This window comes from Gouania willdenowi, chromosome 14, assembly GCF_900634775.1.
Source record: "Gouania willdenowi chromosome 14, fGouWil2.1, whole genome shotgun sequence".
NCBI lineage: Eukaryota > Metazoa > Chordata > Actinopteri > Blenniiformes > Gobiesocidae > Gouania > Gouania willdenowi.
Window position 1 is genome coordinate 7,259,181 of NC_041057.1, and position 18,443 is coordinate 7,277,623.

An 18,443-nucleotide genomic window follows, 5' to 3' on the forward strand; every position below is an offset into this window, starting at 1 on the left:
GTTCATATCTCGGTTTGTAATTTAATAATAATACATCAATTTTATATGGCGCATTTTGGACGCTCAAAGTCGCTTTACAGAATTAAGGGATTATTCTTTCACTCCACACTTAGTGGTGGTAAACTACTATTGTAGCCACAGCTGCCCTGGGGCAGACTGACAGACTGAGGCTGCCATAGTGCACCATCTGCCCTTCCGACCACCACAAACACTCACTCACACACTACATTCATACTAGGCAAAGTGTCTTGCCCAAGCAAGCAATGACAGATACCACTGGGGTGACTGCCATCCCACTGTGGCACCTGGAAATCTCAGTGGTCTCCCATCCAACTAGTAACCAGGCCCAGACCTAACGAGATCGGGCACCCGAGTTTCCTCTGGATTGGATCGTTTTGCGCATTTCCTTGTGGTTTTTCAGAAAAATTGTGTTGTGCATTGATTTGGACCAAATGTATCAGCATTAAAAGGGATAGAAATTTAATCCAAGCCTTAAATTGTGGCCATTACTGATCCAGAATAGATAACTGCCAATATCTGGCGGGCACTAGAACATCCTATTGTTTTGAATGTCTGTTTAGAATATTCAAATAGCAGTTCTTGACTAGTGCGCACAGTTTGTAAAGTAATGCCAAAGGAGCAACAAATATCGAATCAAAAATAAACTGTAAAAGGGAGAACACCTCCCCTGTGGTGGATAATCACCGGTAGCTCATACAGTGCTTTGTAGAGCCAAAAAACTCCCTACTTTGCAGTCGGCTTCGAGTGGCGTACCTTTACCTTTTATTCGTGCAAAAGAAGTGTTTACGATTTCCTCAGCAGTCAGTATGGTTTACAGCGAGCATTTAACAAATGTCATGCATTCCTCTGAAGGCTCTCCTGGTCTGGTTTGAATCAAAGCCACGGGGATTACACTATTGTTGGTGGAAAATGCTCACGACTTGGCTGGAACTTTTGTTTCTGTGAAATGAGGTATAATTTAATAAATATGTCAGGGGGAAGGGTGTTTAGATGATGGACAAGCAGCGTAAATATTTGGGTCCTACAGAAGGAGAGAGAGAAGCCCCTGAGGATGGAAGCCTGGATGCAACACACATGGTGCTATTAGGCAGCAAGATATTGCATCAACAATGTCATGATGATTAGAATGTTGAATTAATTTCAGCTAAGAATCAATACAACCAAAGTAAAGTTACATAAAGAGAAAATTGATCTGGATAGTGCGTGCCGTAGAATACTATTACTTTAATTTCATCCCAAGTGGTTATTTGGTTTTGTAAAAACTCACTTTATCGCATTAGCTTTGGTCTGTCTCCATCTCTTATCAGTGTGGAGTCTAGACTTAACCTGTTTAACTGTATTAGTGATGAACTTTGTAAATGTGTTTACAAAGTTGTGCACTGTTTTCTGTCTCTGCGTGCGTTCCATCATTCCTTTCCAACCCTGGGCAGAAGGAGACTGTGGAAGATGCAGTCTACACGGAGCAATTTGTGATCACATGCTGAGGTACAAACACTGAGGTCATATCTTCGTACTCGTGGAAATACACACGATGACACAGATATGAGTTATCCCCTGCAGTAATAGTAATAGTAAAGTAGTAGTAAAGCTGGAAAAGAAAGAAAGGAAAGTCCAAAAAACAGTCAAATATATATTATATTTCTGCTTTTGTACATTACTAACTGTTGCTATCATCTTCTGCAAGGCCACGTTTACCTTTGTCACTTAGCCAAACTAATCCCAGTGTCCTCACTAATATGAATTGTTACGGAGCTTTTCCATTTCCTTGCCCTAAGCCCTTTAAAAGCTCAGACAGCCCTTCATCATATAAACATATTGTGGTCTGTAGTGTGTGTGTGGCATTACTTGAGAAAAGCAGCAATACCTTATCTTGCTTATTGTTCCACTGGAGAAAGCCATTTATTTTAAAAAGAAACCCAAAGTCTTCCAACAAAACAAACAATCAAAGAAAGTGGCGGCAGTGGGAGAAGACTGGACGGGACATAAATCAACCTCCGAGACAGAAGAAGAACAAAAAACAGCGTTGGTCCTGGCTTTAGCCTCACGCAGCTGTGAGAGCTGATATTGGGAGATTTTCTTGACGACTTTCCAGACACACAGTGACCATATGGTCTCGCTATTCGATTCAACGATAGTAGACAAATTTGTTTTCTATCATCTCAGTTGTAGTAAAGTACGAATATATTCTCCGTTGATGGGGAAAAAACTGCATGAATGGATTTTTTTGTGTTGCAATTTTAAAAAGTTTTATCAACCCAAACTCAACCTAATCTCTTGCAAACCTTTGTGAGTCCTTTCCTTGCAATGATTGCAGTAGGTTTTTGGTAAAAAAAGAAAAAAAAGGCTTGAACCCTAGTGATATCACATCCAAACTTCGAGAAGATAACAGGTCACAATGTTCCAGGTGTGACGAGCTTCTGAACAATATAGCATCCGTCGCAGGATGTGCTTCTGTTCCGCTCAAGTCAAAGGTCAAAGCCTTCTTATCTTCATCGAACAACACTCTAGTGTCGAAACAAACAGGAAGCAGCTGATTCAGAGGACTTGTGCGAGGGACCACTAATCTCCCCAGATGCTCTTGACCTTCTCATCTTCCCCTTCCTTCCAAGTCTCTGACAGACGGGCTAAGCCAAGTTTTAGACGCACCACACACGTACATGCCTAAAAAGGAATCGGTATTGTTGTCACATGAAACTGCAAAGTTGTTGAAGGTGTTATAGATAATACAACAAAGGAAGGGAGTGTGACTGTGAATGTTTGTGTTCACGATATACATCCAAAAACTTCACCTCGAGAGCAAGGAGTGAAAAGCTTCTCACAGATCAAATAACAACTCCAATCTGTGTCGGTTTCAAATGTTCGTGCTGTTATGGGGCCCGTTGTATGCACATTATATATTCCCAGTACCACAATATTACAGTTTAATACACATAAATATAAATAATGGAATACTCGTATTCTGAGAGCAGGAGGTCTACAGCCTTTAAGTGGATTGTCTTGTGAGGTGTGTTTTGTGCTTTAGGCAGAAGTTTTGGTTTGTGGTTTGACTTCTTGCATGTTTATGTGTCCAAGTATTACTTGGAGTCACCTCGACCCTCAAGTTATCTCATATTGCATGAGAGTTCTCTCACCAAGAGTTCTGCAAGCCAAAGATGAAGCATCCACTGGTGTAAAGAAGAGCAGCAGACACACATTTATATCTTTATTACATACTTTTAAATCTGTCCAAATAATGAATCATAAAGGATCTGTGATGTAAACTGATTCAATTGATACGGATAATAACTGTCCATGATAGTCGTTTTTTGGCAGTTAATGCAATCTCAAACATTCTTTAAAAACTCAAAAACGTTCTTTAAAAACCTTGTCAAAGTGACTACCCAAAACATTTCTGGTGTTTTCACAGATTGGAAGTTGTGCCAAAACAATGGTAAAAGTTGATTTTGTGGTTTTCCACAAAACCAACCCGGATTGACGTATTAGGGGGAACGTCATAGTCAGACCTGAACAATAACGGCATCAAACAAACTACTGTCTTCCGTGTCTGGAAGAGAAACACAAGAAACAAAGACAAACTTGAGGCGTTCATATAAACTGTGGCAAAACCAGGAAAAATAATAGATTCTGCTTTCTCTGTGTCGGCACATATTTAGCCAGGGTTCCCAATCACACAATGCGATGCGTAAAACTTTTCCGAAGTTCAAGTCACGTGACTGTTTGTCAACAAACCCCGTGTTGGAGTCCAAAACAATCTTGTGAGCGGCTATTTCAACCTTCGACATTTGTTTCAGTACATTCTCCAGTTTGGTGGAATAAATACTTTATTTTTATTGACCTATGAGGCCTAAACTGTGTCTTTATTGATGCAGAGATATACATATCGTCACCTGCAACTTTAATTATATGAAATATTAGTTAAGAAAATTATGCTAAAAATGTGTTTATTGTTTATGGGAACCAAACCCCTTGTATTTGAATGACCTAGTACTAAGGTTTGTTAGGCAGGCAGTTGGTGAAACAATAACTTGGAGTCTCAATAGTAATCACTGCATTGTTTCACAAATTCATGGTCAGTTCAAAACTTACTATTTCACTGCTGTATGATAAATTGACCAAAATACCACTGTAACAAATGAGGTTATATAATGCCTCTGCCTTTTTTCTTTTTTAAGTCCCTTCCTGAGCTTTTTCCACCCATTCCAAAAATGGAATTACAGTGGCACATCAGCAGCACAGTGTCATTACTGTGCAACACAACATCTCATCTAGCTAACAACAACAGCCACTCAATCTTTCTCCGTTGTTGCTATTTTTCACGAGTGTGATGAGAGAGGCAGTGTACGCAGAGGTGAAACTCACCCTTTCCCACGATGCCGTGCACCAGCAGGCTCGGGCTTAAGGGAAGGAAGTAAAGTAGACCATGGAACAGTGAATGGCACACACACCCAGCACACACACAGAGAATTCAGGAACCTCCGGTGCCCAGAGCTGCAGAAGCTGCAGCCCTTGGATCGTCCGATACCGGAAATTCTGAGCTTTGACTGATTCCTGTTAGCTGGACGCTCGTATTAGTCGCACATTGTGAGGGAGCAAAGCTTTTCAGCAGCTTTTTACAAAGTGTAACTAAGCAGAAAGAGATTGTTGAAGGAAAATATTTTAAGCAGCTAGAGTTTCTGGCTATGTGGGAGAGAAAGCTACCAGTGACATTTAAGTTCTTGTTATACAAATAAGTGTATATAATGTTTTTTTTTTTCAAACTGTACCTATTTGTTGTTCTCATCCACTATCAATGCCCGTGTGCCCTCCAAACATCCTGCCAAACTGACATTTCTGGTGTTTTCACGGATTGAAAAACAAAGTAATAGGCAATGTGGATATTTTTGTTTCTCGCAGACACCCAATTATGGCCAAAACTAGAATAATGTCATATCACGGGGAAAACGATAAAAGTTGAACAAAAATGACATAATTGTTTTCCTTGTCTGAAAAAGAAAAAAAAAAATAAACCTACTTAAAAGAACTTCTGTGTCTTTGCCCTCATTGCATTCTTCAATAGGACTCTAAATCCCACAATGCAATGTGAAACTTTTCCAAAGTTCAAATCACATGACCATTTGACAGCAACAACATTGTTGATGAAGTCAAAAACCAACTTGCGAGCGACAATTTCCACCTCAGAGTAAAATCTCCCGATTGTTGGAACAAATACTTTCGATAATTGCTCATGATAACGTTAATTATCCCAGCATTCCTAATATGATGTCCTGCGCATAGATGGTGATACTTATACAATGTTGAGTTTTTATTCCACCAAAGGTAAAAACGCTCTCACATAAAAAATGAAAGGATTAATCGCAGGTAAAAAGTTCAGTTTTTGACTGAGCATTTAATGATGATCAACTTCCTGCCTTTTATTCTTGGCTTTAATGCATTCTGAAGGGAGGAAGAGTTGGAGAGGAAGGGGGGTGTCATAGAGAAGTACAGTTTGTTTTTCTGCCCAAAAGGTGAAAACTCAATAAATTAATGATTAAATGAAGGAACTGCCTCAAAATCACTTTGTGGGAGTGGCATTAAACTTAATTCTTCACTCAAAATCTTCGAGTAGAGGTTTTGGGTTTATATCATTTTAGCAGGAGAACTACACAATAACTTGTTTCGCTTTTTAAGCAGAGTATGTTAATTACATAAATCCAGATATGGTTTAAAAAATGAAGCCTACATTTAGTAGAAACCTTCACTGAGTGAGAAAATGATTAAATGATGGATTTTGGAAAACCCTGCACCATGTGTTTAATGGATGAGAAGCTGCTACGATGATATCAAGGCTGAAAACTTTTCAGGTCAAACTTTAATTTCCTTTCGGCTTCAAAGCATTATGTGAAAGTTTCATTCTGCAAAGCTCTCAGAAAGCCCCATTCCTCACTGAGCCTCAGATAACGGCATCATTTTTCAAACTAACCATTTATTTTGTAACGTATCGTTGCAGACTTTTCCCAAATAACCCCAAACAAAATCACCACACAGAAAAAAAAAAAAAAAAACCCAACAGGATATTTTTAAAACAATTTTTATCGTATAAGCTGAGAAAAACAAAACTGACCACATGCGACTTCAGGTCTAATTTTATGTGGCTCCCAAAATCTTAATGACAAATTTACTTCCCAAACACACAAAACGACCAGAAAAATAATATAGAAAATGATCGCTAAATCACTCCATACACAAAATGCCTCTAAAAAACATACAAAATTATAGAAAAATATACAATACATCTACCAAAAGAAACTAAAATATCAGAATAATATACAGGAAAATGCCAAAAATGCACAAAACAGAAATAGTCACACTGTATTAATGCTCAGATTGGTCATTATTCTAAATGCTGACATGAATGTTGATAATATGGTCCTCACTGGAATAAAAGTTGCCCATATTTGCAGTAAAGACTTCTTTGCTGCAATGTGACAGTTTATACTGGTAGTGTCCAGAGACACGTGTAAATATGTGTAAAAAAATAAAATAAAAATAGCATCTTAAAGGACCCTCCCCCATCATGGGAAGCAGTATTTCAGCTGTCACACTTGATTAAAACCATGTAATTGTAGCGTTATGGCACACATGCAGCAAAGGATACAGTAAATGCAGAATGAAGGTACAGAGATTGGAGTTGTTGCCACATTGCAAAATAGTTCATGTTCACTACTTTATTGACATATTTTTCTGTTTGGTGTATGCTCTTTTTGGAGCTTATTGTAATTTCTTTCACTGACATAATGAGCTTCTTTTTTTTGGAGTTCAAAAGTGTCTGTATGTGATAGTTTTTATGTCTTCATGTCCTTTTAAGAGAATGGATCACTTTTGAACTGGTTACCATAGAAACCTCATGAAAGACATTTCAAAAGCGGCACATATTTCAACATAATACTGTATATATAACCCTATCCCTATAACCTAAAGCCTAGTAGCCTACGGGGGCAGCTGGCCGTGGGCCCGAGGATTATTCCTTATCATGGCTGTAAAGTTAATCTTTCCATCTTTTAACCCTTTGGTATGTGTAAAATGCAACTGGATTTGGAGCCGTAAGTTCAGTCCGACAAAGGAAGTTTAAGGTTGAGGAAGGTTGTACAGTGTGTATCAGTGTGTGAAATCTGATTTTAAAATTACGGTGTTTAACAAGTATTGAATTGGTTTGTTTGTTTTACAAAGGTAGGTAAAGCATAATGTTTCTGAATTTGCTTTGAATACAATATATAAACGCTGAATATATCCAAAGGAACTTTTTTTTTTAAATGAACAAAATGTATTTTAGGATTTATTCCCACATGTATTCAAGATACCTTAATTAATTAGTTGACAAAAGCTAATCAGGAAATTGGTCACAATTTTGTGAGAAACAGGGACATCTAAGAGTCAATCTACTGTATTTAGTCTATTCATACACTGATAACAGGAAGAGTCAGCTAAAGACTAAGATCAGGACCAGAAAGATCAGGAGAAACTGGTCCATGCTTTTATCTCCAGCAGACTGGACTATTGTAATGGTCTTCTGACAGGAATCCCCCAAAAGAGCATCAAACATCTACAGCTGGTTCAGAACGCTGCAGCTCGGGTCTTAACCAGAACAAAGAGGTCAGAACATATTACTCCAGTTTTAAAGTCTTTACACTGGCTCCCAGTCAGCCTCAGAATAGACTTTAAAGTTCTGCTGCTGGTGTATAAATCTGTGAATGGGTTTGGTCCAGAATACATCAGCGAGATGTTGGTCAGGTATGAACCCAGCAGGTCTCTCAGATCTATGGACACAGGTCAGATAGTGGAGCCCAGAGCTCACAGTAAACATGGTGATGCTGCTTTTAGTTGTTATGCTGCAAAGAAGTGGAACAAACTTCCAGCAGAGCTGAAGTCAGCATCCAATGTCACTCTTTTTCTCTACTGTGTATGATTGAGAGGGAGATTTTCGGTCATGTTGTTGATGTAATGTGTTTTTTGATGATTTTACTTGTTTTTACTGATAATTTTAAATATTTTTTTGCTACCGATTTTAATGTTCTTGTTGATTTAAAGCTGCTGAATGTTTTCTGTTGCACTTTTTTGATCATGTAAAGCACATTGAGTTGCCTTGTGTATGAAATGCGCTACACAAATAAATTTGCTTTGTCTTGCCTAACTAAAACCTACTAACCTGAATGATACGCACAAGACTAAATAAAAACTGACAGAAAATCCAAGTAATAAAACACATAAAAACACACATTACCATTGTAAGGTCATGGCTATTGCTGCAGCTGATAAAGGACAGACTAAATCCCCATGTAATAAAGCCAGCTTCTCACGGAGCTGATGGATGAGTTAATGTTAGTGGGATTTGAGCCAATGACCACTGCTCTGAAAGGCAGTAATTTAAACCAATGGCACAATCAGGAGCCAAAAACCAATTTTTGGTGAAACAAACTAACTAAATCCCCATGAATTTAGATTGATCAAAGCAGGACTACAAAGCCTAACAGAAACATATAAAAACACAATAAATCAGAAGTAAGAAAAACCCCATGACAGGATTAAACGTAAGAACCTCGCCAATTATTAATATTAATATTATTTTCTCATTAAATTGGGAATAAAAGCCTTGTACGGTACTAGCTACCATGAATGTCTCCTCACTTAAATAATTAGAGTAAGTGAATAAACACCTCCCACTCCTTCAGGGCAGAGTTAAAGGCTTTGACAGTTGCTCAAATTACTGATGTGACTGATAGTCAGTCCCCAGGGGACCTCCACCACAATGTGGAGAAATGGCGTAATGAAATCTGTTTATGATTCATATGCCGTTGCTCTCTGCATGTGGCCATATTTAAATAATAAAATTATGGTCTGATCGTCATCCCCTGTGTTTTTGGAGTCGATTTGTGTATTTTTGTTGCTATTTTGTCTATTTTTCACTCATTTTGTGTAATTTTGTTATTGGTTTGTATTTTCTTTCTTTTATTTGCTTGTGTTTCTGTCGTGTTTTGTGTGTGTTTGAAGTCAATTTGTGTATTTTTGTTGATTTCAAATGTTTGGTTAGATGAAGCCTGCTAAAGGAGAGATAGCCCAGATTTATTTATCCAGCTTCGTACTACAGGGCTCGTTTTGCATATGCTGTCATTGTATGAGTTTTTAATTGTGTGTTCTTGTCGTCGTCTTGTGTGATTTTTGGAGTCATTTTGTTGTCGTTTTGTATTTTGATTCTGTTTGTGTTTGTGCTGTTTTGTGTTTTTTTGTTGTGATTTTGTGTTTTTTATTGTGTTTTTAGGAGTATTTTTGTTTTTGCATTTGATGTCGTTTTCTGTCATATTTCTGCCTTTTTGTAGTCATGTGTTTTTTGGAGTCAATATTATGTCATTTTCTTTCATTTTGTGTGTTTTTTGTGTCATTTTGTATGTTTACTTAGGGGCCCCCACAAAATTAGACCAAGTTGTCCATGTCTGGTGTAAGGCAACCATTTAATCCCACTGACCCCTCTTGCCTTGAGTCTCCATGATAGATGGGTGTGTATGATTGTTGACCTTGGTCTTGGTCTCTACTGTCTCCTACATAGACTCCTCCCATTTTTTGGTCCCAAAGCCCACGTCCTCACACTCACAGTCTCACCCTCCTCCACAGCTTCTGTGCTGAGGCTCAGTGGTGCAGGTGGAGGATTTGACCTAAAATGTGGGTTGATGAATGACTACAATCAGCAGCCGTGTGTGTGTGTGTGCGTGTGCGTGTGTGTGCGCGTGTGTGATTGTGCATGTGAAAGTAAGTGAGAGGTACTTTGAGGTTATAACATCTAATAAATGCAAACTAAATATAGAATACTGAGGACCAATAGTAGGAACACAGACAGACTCAAATTAAACAGAGCGCATGCATTGGGGGTGTACATTTTAATCAATGTTAGAGAAAATTGAGTTAACAGTACATAATTGAAGATGACAAAATGTGAAAGAACACATTTTTAGCGTCTCAAGTTGACAGTTCAGCAAAAATAGCTGCAGTAAAATTTAGAAGAAGCAAATGTTCACAGTCCATACATTAAGTTTGCGTGATGTTTAGGGTCCAAGGCCTAAATAAGCACTGATGATGCAACTACAGTTAAGTCAGGCCAACGCCTGCATATAAGGGTGTAAGAAAAAACTAAATTTAGCAATATATTACAATATTTCACCGCCCGATTATTGTATTGATCCAAAAAATTTCCAAATTGATTTTTTTTTAAAATCATTTTAACAAAAAACATGCACCCAGTCACTAGGTGTCAGTGAACCACATCAGACATTGTTAAACTACCTTAATCCTCAATGCATTTTAAAAATTGATAGCACTTTATTTTCATAAAACATACTGGGCACTTTTAATAGATGTGATTATTTAAAATGATGATATTTACTTTCTGATCACAATCTGTTGTAGAAGCAAAAGTTAACTTTTTTGTGAAATGTAATTTGACAGTTTGATAAGCATATACCACTTGTTTTTGATATTGATACTTGAATTAGAGTTAGTTACCATCTACTTTTTCTCGCAAATAAAAAAAGGAAACAATTGTATTTTATACCATTTTGTACTTGTGAAATTATTCATATTGTGATGTATATATTAGTTTAGTATCGGGATTTATCATATCGTGACATGCAAATCGTGAATCGTATCGTCAGATTCGTGGCAATGCACACCTCTACCTGCATGACAACTGGGCTTTGTTTAGTTATGAGGTGTGAGTTAAAGTCTGGCACAAAGATGTGAGCGGTGGGTTAGTGGTTCAATCCCTGGGGTGGACACTGGGGTCCTTTCTGTGTGGAATTTGCATGTTCTCCCCGTGCAGATAGCCCTTAGGAGTGAATATAAGTGTGAGTGGTTGTCGTCGTCTTGGTTGCCCTGCGATGGACTGGCACCCTGCCCAGGGTGGACCCCTCGCCTAACGCCCAATGGGAGCTGGAGATAGGCACCCAGCAGACCCCCACCAACCTGAAAACAGGAACAAGCAGCTCAGAAAATGGATAAAGAAGTGAATGACAGTATGTGGGGCTTGTTCTTGTTACTCTATATGCCAGTTTTGGCTGTCAGAAAAAAACATAATCATTTGAAGGATTCGTCCTGGAGTCTTGGGTCCACACTTGTGAGTTGAATGCTCATAATTGAGCAATCAAACCTTGTGGTTTTGAAGGACAGTTCTACAAAGATACCAGTTAATTGGAGGATTTTATTCTAAGGAAGTGATGCTGGGACTAATGTCTCCTTTAGAGATGCTGTTCCCCTTTGTTTCAGGGACTACTTCCACTGTTTGAAGCTGGGGGGCACCAAAGTCTGCTCTGCAGTCTCTCCAACTCTCTCCCCTGTCCCTCCTTTTGTGTAGCTACCAGAATAAATTACCCTTCCAAGGAGGTGAGAGAGGGAGAGAAAACTGGGGGCTGGGTTTTTCTTTTCTTTTTTCTACTGGTGAGGTGTCTACTGTGTGTTTGGGCCACAGCACACGTACCTACACCGTTATGTGAGTGAGTGAGTGGATCCAGAGAGACTGGCAGAGCGGCGCGCTACCTGACGCAGGGACGGTGACGCGCACCACGGATTAACCCGAACCTACCGGCTGATTATCCTCATTTGGGAAATCTGTTGAATGAAGTGATTTTTCTTTTTGTGTGTGTGTGTGGATATTATGTAAGAACACAGCCCGGTCCAGCTTGACATCACGGCTTCATTCACCACTTGGATTGTCAGTGAACGGAGGGTTTTGTGGAAAAGCGTTTGCATACTAATCAGGTTGTGGAGGTGGAGACCCTCATCCAGACCCTCATCCACAGCAGCCAAGTGGCTCTGATGAATGTAAGTGACAGCTCCTTTTCTTCTCATCTGCTCCAGTGTTTGCGATCACTGTTACAGTTCATTAGACTGAAATAAAGGGGTGAAATTAGCTCCTACTGGGTGGGGAGGGGGTGCACCTTGCATGCATGCATGAGCTGGTATAGCTGCTGGTTGCACTGCTGGGATACTGGGAATTACAATAGAAGGTGCAACTGATGCCTTATTTAAAATGTGGTTCTCTGCCATAAATATTTAAATAAAGGGAACATTCAGTCACAGTACTGTCAGTTATTTTATAGGGGGGACATAATCACATGGAGAACACAGTAGGCCTCTCAAAGTGGGCCAACATTTTATCAAAGCCTTTCCCCACAGAGTCCAACAACTGCTATGAGAATATTTAACCACACAGCATCTCTAAGGGAGGATTTACCCTTGAGCAATGAGCATAGCACTTAATACCTGCTGCAGTTGCCACATGTCTAGTCTTTATTGTAAAAACACAAGTGAAGGTTGTACATTAGCTATAAGCAGACAGTGAAGAATACAATATACAAATGTTTTTGTATTTTATTTCTCCAGCCAATGGATTTTGACACATTTGTACTATTTTTCATGCCTGAAATGTGTTTATAGTAGCCATTTCTCTCTCTCTGTGTGTGTGTGTGTGTGTGTGTGTGTGTGTGTGTGTGTGTGTGTGTGTGTGTGTGTGTGTGTGTGTGTGTGTGTGTGTGTGTGTGTGTCTACATAACCAATATAGCTGAAAATGGGAACCCAAGGGCATATTTAAGCATCTAACCACAACAGTCATTCTCGCTATATCTAGTATCCGCTGGCGTTCATGGCTCTTGGCTTTTTTGGCTGTTAGTAGAGATCCAGATCTTTGCATTATTACATATTACACTATCCACTTTCATGGTCTTGTGTGTTCCAGCTCTGCATACTGGTTTGGCATGCAGAAAGTCATTTTTTTGTTAAACAGGAACCACATGGATATCCAGTTAGTGTGGCTACGACTAAGTACAGCTTAAGTACATTCAAGCAACATTTAATTAATCACATCAACTGCTCAGTGGGGGAAAGGAGTCCTTGTTTATATGGAGGAAAGCTGTTCAATCGTGCCTCAGAACGTACGTACAAATGTGGCGGACTAACAGTCACAATATTAAAATATGCAGAGCTCATACTTTCTCTGCGTTTAGTTAATAAAAAATGCTCTGCTAATGGATAGTAGGCTACTACGCTTAGCTTTAAAAGAGCAGAGAGGTCTACTAACTCTGTTCTATGTCCATTCTTTTTGTTGAGCCTATCAACAAAGTAAACAGGCTGCTGTTTGCCTTGCACTTAATGTGTTCCTGAATCTACACAGCACCTAAAAACTGCCTCTGCTGAGTGCATCAATGATAGTTTTGGGTGAATTTTCCCCAAATCCCTTTTCTTTTAATCTATTGTTTATCCATGTTTTTTATTCACTTTAGTAGGACTGTAGAAACGTTTTTGTTCAGCTTCGTTTTTCTCTGAACATACTGTACAGAATGTGTTTTTTCTTTTTTTGTTTTCAAAGTTTTCTGTTGGTTTTAATTGTTGTCTCTGTGGAATATCCATGTTGAGGTTTTATTCTTTTGCAATATGGCAGCAATTTGAGGGTTTTCTGCAAACTGTTGAGATAATGGTGCAAACAAATCAAATCATGCATTGGTCACAGTCACACTGATTCTCTTTGTGAATCCTATAAGACATACTGACAATTATATTCGATTTCTCAATTCTTGTATTATATCTTATTTATTTTTTGTTTGTTCTGTTCATAGTTAACTGGTGCCAGTGTACGTCTGAGTGAATACTAGTCTATATTGTAAGAAAACATTCTGGCGTCACTGAATACATTTGTTTTTCATGATTTTGGATTGTGAAGGAGAAAATCCGAGTTTTAAGTTACTGAGGTGGAAACCTTTTCTTGTGAAAATCTATACATTTAGGTTGTTAAATGTTAGTAAAAAAAGAAAAGACAAAAGACAGGATCCTTCTTCCCATTGAAACCTTTGCATGTCAAACCTAAGTCATGTTTATTGTTTTCCCAAACATTTCCCCCCCTCCCTGGGAAATTAAAATCTTAGAACAAAAATAAGGAAGTGACTCAGTGACTTCCTTCCCAGTTCTTTCCTTTGACCTACGTCAGTAAATTTACAGTCTTTGGCTGTAATATAAGAACCTCTCGCAAAAAATCACTCAGTGGTGAGATTTTATATCGTTCGTCAAGAACCACAGTGACTTTTCCAGAGAAGTGGGTCAGAGCATCTCCAAAATGCAGCTCCTGTGGGATGGTCTCATGCTGATGTGGTCAGGATATTTATCAAAAGAATAAGGTCCAAGAAAGGAAAAGCGACGTACCGCTGCAGGGTCAGGGGTGGCTGAGGCTCACTGATGCACGCAGGGAACCACGTCTGCTGCATGTGGTCAGATCTGACAGATGAGCTGCTGTGTTAGAAGGAAATGCTAGACAATATTGCACTGAGTATTATGTTTAGGGTTGTCCCAATACAAACCTTTTCAATTTTAATACAATACCGATATTGGAGCCTTGAGTTTTGGCACAATATCGTCACAAATCATACATACTTTTATTAGTTATTTTCTAACGTAGAATGAAGGCTACATACATTAACCTTAAACGTAAAGCTACTCTACAATTAAATTCAATAAATACATAAATTAGACCCTGAAAATAACCACAATAAATAAATAAAAAAATAAATAAATTAAGGATAGTGGTGCTGGAGTGGAGTCTATCGCTTATATCGAAGATTTTAGATGCAGGCCAAAGTAATCCAATATAGTTTTTTTTGCCGATATCGGACTGATATTAATATCGGAACTAGCCACTCTAAATTATGTTGTTAACTTTTCCCTATATACGCACATTTCTGAATACTAATTTTTACAAACTCATAAATAGGAACCCAAAAATGACAAGAACTGAACCCCCCCCCCCAAAAAAAAACAAAAAAAACAAGGACTGTGAAATAAATACTTAAACCATACAAATATGTTAGTGGTAATAAGTTGCAAAACCTAAACAGGTTTCCTCTCCCTCAGAATAAAAACATAGTGTCAGACATTAAATATGCATTTATCCACATCAACTGTCTGTGTTGACCTTCATTTTAGACAGATAGAAAAAGTAACGGCATAACTCAGCACTGTGTTTTTTAATGAAAATTACCTTTTGATAGTTGTGGATGCTTTCTGTAGAACAATAGGAAAATACAGTAAAATTCTCTTTGATGATGGGATCCCCTTTGTTGGGTGCCCCACATTTCTTTCAGTTTTACCCTAAGGCCTGTTGGTTGGCTTGGCAACGATACCCACCAAAACAGCTAATTATCTATAATTATAATCAGTAGTCGATTTACGCCCCTCAATTTTTCAGGGTCTTCAGTATTTATATACAAGGTTTGGTAATTTGGTTTAAACATCTAATTTAGCGTAGCTGCAAATTCATGTCTTTACTGTACATCAGGACTAAAATAATAATGGCGAAAAAAAAATAAAACATTAGAACTAAAGGTAAATTCTAAAGTTCATCTGATGCAATCATAGGTAAACATTGGACTAATCTCTTGAATTTAGAATGACTAGTACAGTGCCCGTCGGAAGTATGCATTCATATAGTGGGCGCTTAAGGAGAGTTGTCAACTACGGGCATAATAATATACTCTGTAGTATTATTAAGGGGTATATTTGCAGGTGCAAAGTAAAATAACGTGTGCAATTTCTCTGGTTTAATTCTATGAGACATGCGCATGATGAATGTGTTGGGTTTTTTACTCATTTTTATATTTTTGTTGTTTGGTGTATTTTTCTGTATAAATATTGTTTATTTTTTGTTTTACGTCATTTGTGCATTTTTTTGTATAATTATTGTTTTTTGTTGCATTTGTAATGTGATTCTGGAGTCATTTTGTATCTTTTTTTAGTGTAGTTTTTTGCATTTCTGTTGTATTTTGTGTATTTTTTGTTTAAATATTTAGTTTGTGTATTTTGAGTCATTTTCATATTTTTGTTACACACACAGACCTCCCTTGAATTATAGTATAGATGTGAAAAGTTTTAAGTGAAATGTTACGTTTAGTATTCTTTATTCATGGTCTTTGTTCAAACAGAAGAGACCCTTGCAATAATCAGTTGAATGAGCTTCACTACAGACACTTTGTGAATACAGTACATCTTTACCGTACAGGTGGAGCTGTCAACAAAGCAATGCATTAACTTTAAATTAATCTTTTTTAGATGAGCATCCTGAATGGAAACCAGTTCTGTGTTGTTAAGCCTTTTGGCAAAAGAGTTGAAGAAGCAATTGTACATGATATGTGGATGTGAAGCATTATTATCATATTTGAAATACAGGCTTCTTGGTTATATATTGGTATTTTTGTGAACTCAAGTGTGTGGACTTCATTATTGAAACAACCGTATACAATACAACTACAGCTGTACGTTAATACCACATGGTTTAAAGGACGAGTACCTGTAGCGGGATTCGGTACCAGGTTGAGACGAGAACAAGAAAGCAGATACCAGGAAATGTTGTTGCTCATATTAAGAGACTAGTCTTGTAGTTCTCGTGATCATTGTTGGTCTCCAGACCCCATTTTGTGTCTTGGTCTTGTCTCGGTCGGACTCGAGAACCTTTTTACTCGGTCTCTGATGGGCCAGACTGAGGTTTTTCTCTCAAAACCAGTTGAAACCAGCACTGATTTTCAGCCTAATTAATGTGATTATAATGAGAAGCACGAGTTCCTTTTTAGTTAATGTAGTAATTCCACTTCAAACCTTTATGTGTCGACACCTGCAAAAACTCAGACATCAGTCCATCTTATTTCTAGTTAAAAATACCTCTGAACATTTACTTTAGAGCCTCATTCACCACAACAAATAAACATCTGATTTTTAGGTACTGTATTTGATATCATTCTGGACTTATCAATGGCTTTAAAATACATGCAAGGATTTCTTTTTTGCAAGAAGTTCGTTAAACAAATTGGTTGAGATTGGAGATCTTTGCATGTTGGGCTTTTTAAGAGTTGCAGACACCTTGTTTTTGTCAGTCTTTATATAAAAAACTATAATAAATAGAGAACTCTCTTTAACTGACAGAGTTTTTCAAATTCATTTTTACGGTCTTGGTGTTGAATCGATTTCGACTCCAAAAAGTCTCATCAAGGTCTCGGTGCATTCTGGTCTCAGGCAAGTCAACTCAAGTCAAGGCATGCATCAAAAGTTAACTTCAATTAGTTAAGTGAGGAACCTTAAGATTGGGTTTTAATCTAAATCTTTAAATTATAAGCTATTGTAAGCAATTTGTGGGATCAAATTTAATTAACAATGCTGAGTGATTTGCCAAAAAAACCCCTCAGAACTCACATTTTTTACCAATCAACAGTTTTCATTTCAATGCTGATCCAAGTTAAAAAAAAAAAAAAACACGTCTATACTGTTAACGCGATTAGGGTGAATTAATTCTTTGTAATTGGCTCTACTCAGTTTGCTCTCCTCGGTCCCAGCAGAGAGGTTTCAGCTCAGTCATTTTTATGGATTTGTTTCAGCTGTGGGAACAATCAGTGCTAGCATGTGTTCACATGTATCTCAACAAAAGCTATGTATTCATTTCATTTGTCCCACAAAGAGATAAATATTGGAATGACTCAGAAGAAAGATAAATGAAATGTGGTGAGCGGTGCCCATCTGGGTGCTTGGATGGATGAGAAGTGTCTAAAGTCTGAGACGAGCTGGCTAAGCAGAGCGGGGGATGAGAGAGCCTGTCTGTGGAGCATCTCATGTGTTTTTAATGATGTAAGTGAGATGAGCTGAGCTCCTGGTAACTTCAAACGTGTTCCGCCAGCCTGGACGCTGCGTAAGGCGTCGTCGCTCAGGTTTGCCATGTGGTACGAACGTTAGAGATGACTGGATGTGTGGGTGGTGTGGAGCAAAATCAGGAAAGAAGGTATTTTTTTTTCTTGTGGCTTGGAGGTTAAAAGCTCCAACCATTGGATTAATTCAAAAAACATTAAACGTTGCGGTGTACTTTAATTCTGAAGAAAAAACAGTTGTCGTATTTAATATTATATGATGAACTTCAGAACTTTAGTGTAGAGTTTAAATCATAAAAGCCTTTTCTCATTGTTTTTGTTAAATGTTGACTTGCATTTCCATTATTTGTGAAGTTAATAATTCAATTGATATTAAATGGCGCAGAACAAATGAAAGCAAAGACAGACAGACAGACCCAGCTTACAAACTATAATAGAGAAACATGATCCAAAGGCATTTCTTCAACAACAGCTGTCGTCTCGGCAACTCACTCAAAAGTTGTTGGAGAGCCTAAAAAGCAATAAGCCAAGCCATTGTCCCATATTATCACTGGGAAATGAGTAATTACACCTTTTGAATATCCCAGCCAAAAAAGAAAATCCACACCACTGTGAAATATCCTTATTTCACCTTTGAAAAATGTGTTAGCGGGCAAAGCCTCTTTATCTCTTTGATTGTGATGTATTAGTCTTCTGAAAGAAAAACAAAAAACTGACATCAGTTTGTTGACT

The 18,443-nt window shown here is 38.0% G+C and overlaps 1 protein-coding gene across 2 annotated transcripts in view; it reads left to right on the forward strand.

Annotated features, from left to right (window-relative positions):
* Nucleotides 1-11,491: 11,491 nt before the first annotated feature.
* dchs1b (dachsous cadherin-related 1b) overlaps nucleotides 11,492-18,443 on the forward strand; it is a 100,071-nt gene continuing 93,119 nt past the window's right edge. For both annotated transcript variants that reach the window (XM_028466381.1, XM_028466382.1), the window contains exon 1: nucleotides 11,492-11,862. The gene's annotated coding sequence lies outside the window, so the exon portion shown is untranslated. The remainder of the gene's footprint in view (nucleotides 11,863-18,443) is intronic.